Source organism: Nothoprocta perdicaria, unplaced genomic scaffold, assembly GCF_003342845.1.
Source record: "Nothoprocta perdicaria isolate Ctin4 unplaced genomic scaffold, notPer1 scaffold_263, whole genome shotgun sequence".
NCBI lineage: Eukaryota > Metazoa > Chordata > Aves > Tinamiformes > Tinamidae > Nothoprocta > Nothoprocta perdicaria.
The window spans coordinates 916,713-919,045 of record NW_020455492.1 but is presented as its reverse complement, the minus strand read 5'-3'; positions in this window follow the sequence as shown (position 1 = coordinate 919,045).

Sequence of the window (2,333 nt, the reverse complement as noted above, 5' to 3'; positions counted from 1 at the left end):
TTATTATGTTCTCCTCTAGCTTATTTTATGTTTGTATGTTCTGAAATGTAATATATAAATTATAACCTTATTCTTCTTGTGAAGTAAGTATAAGAATGTAAATTGTAAATTTAGTCATAAAATGACATTATTTTTGTTCTATGATACTATTAAGAAACATAACAGGACAAAAACACTGTTTTCTATATCCTGTCCCTACATTTGTCAGACAGATAGGATCATTTCATTTCTACACGCATTCTGCTTCCAAGTTAAAATTATTAATGACTGTTTTTAATCTTCTGTAAAATTACATATGTACTGTATATACTTGCATATTCTATGTATTTTCCACTTTTCCCTTAATAGGCTGTATATACTTCCCTTAATACTGTATATACTTGCATATTCTATGTATTTTCCACTTTTCCCTTAATAGGTACTGGATTTGCTCGGATAAATTTTTATGGGAAGACTCAGTGGAGTTTTGTGCTAGAAACAAGAGCAGACAAGAGCTGTTATTCCCTGAGTGATACTTGGATGCAGGAAGAGAAGTATGATTTGCCTGAATCTCAGCGGAAAACTAGGAGAGGCAGAAAGGAGCATTTCCTAGTTGGTAAAGCATGAAACAGAGGGCAAAAAAATCTTTTTCTATTTAATAAAAKATACTTAAAAACCCAGAGAGGAAAAAAAAATTGTTATATCCGCCGGTCACTTGTTCTCACAGGAGCTTATGCAATTCCACCCAGAGCCCGAGTTGTGCAGCTGCTCCCCAGGCAGATGTGGTGGCTCCGCAGCAGGGGAGCTGGCTCCGTGCAGGGGTTTGTGCTGCAAGGGCCTGTTTGCAAACACACACCTGCGCCTCCCGCAGAGCCTTCCACTTGCATCTGGGCACCCACACCACTTGGGTTTCAAAGCTAATGGGCAATCACAGCCCCATGGATAACGCAAGCAGCCGTGCCTGCCAAGCATACTTCATCCCAAGGACAYTCGGATAGATGGTCTCTGTTGAACATTTACAAGGGTATTTACAGTATTTACAATTTTACGGAGGAATTACAAGCATAAGGATGAAGCATCTACAAGGGAAACACTGCCTTTATGGTATAAATTAATTACATCGTTGGGTGCTGTTGTATTCTTAGATCATCTCATACTAATAGCTCCTTTTAAAAATGTGTAAATATTTATATATGTATAATTTTGTTTAGATATGTTATTCCTGAAAATCACTTAGCTTCTTTGTAACATCAATGATATTTTTATCTGAACAGTGTGTACACAAATGGCAGTTACTGTTTTTTTTTAACAAGTAACAAATATAAAGTGGGTAATACAAGCCATACTCACCGAGTAGAAAGGACTAACTTAAAAAGGGTTGATTTATGGAAATCTTTAGTGCCTGTTTTTTTGTAAAAGGTTAGAAGTTTTCTCATTTTGTCTGTAGTCTAGTTTTCTTTATCCATGTAATATACACATCCTTATTTATGTATGAAGTGGTATAGTTTTAATTAAATAGTGTAAAAAATGCTTGTAATTGCAGTAACTGATTTCTCACCCTGTCTTGCCAAGGCAAACATTTGGGCAAACCACATTGACTCAGTTTTTCCCCATCTTTAGAATTAGAAAATTTCTTAAATCTATTTAACTGTTATATTGTTTGAAAATGTTCCGCAAATGATTTCCAAATATATAGGTTTAGAGAAGTGGGACTAATAAATGTTATAAAATCATTAAAATTAATAAAAGATCTCACAAGATTTATAACAACCATAAATATGATCACATGAGAAAGTCCTCAGAAATGCCTCTTTTTAATCAAGCTACTACTAATGATGACAATTTTGTTCATTTCCTGTTATTTGCTCTGGCCTTTTCTCGATATTCTTCACATTTTGATATTTGAACTGAACTAACATCTAGAATTTATATTTAAAAGAGAAGCACGTCTTGAATTATGTCTTGAAATTTCACACTTCTGTGAATAATCCTGCATTTCCACTGGTACTTTCCAAAGAGCCAGGTCCTCTGCTATATCCAAAATTCTGCTGCTGCTGAAGGGCTATTTCTTGGTGTTTGTATCACTGTGTGAAAACAAAGTGCAATTTAATTCACAGAGTCACAGAATATTTAAGGTTGGAAGGGACCTCTAGAGATCATCTAGTCCAACCTTCCTGCTCAAACAGGCACACCTAGAGCACGGGGCACAGGGTGGCATCCAGGCGGGTTTGGAAGATCTCCAGAGTAGGAGACTCCACAACCTCCCTGGGCAGCCTGTTCCACTGCTCTGTTACCCTAACAGTAAAGAAGTTGCTCCTCACCTGGAGACGGAACTTCTTGTGCTTCAGCTTGTG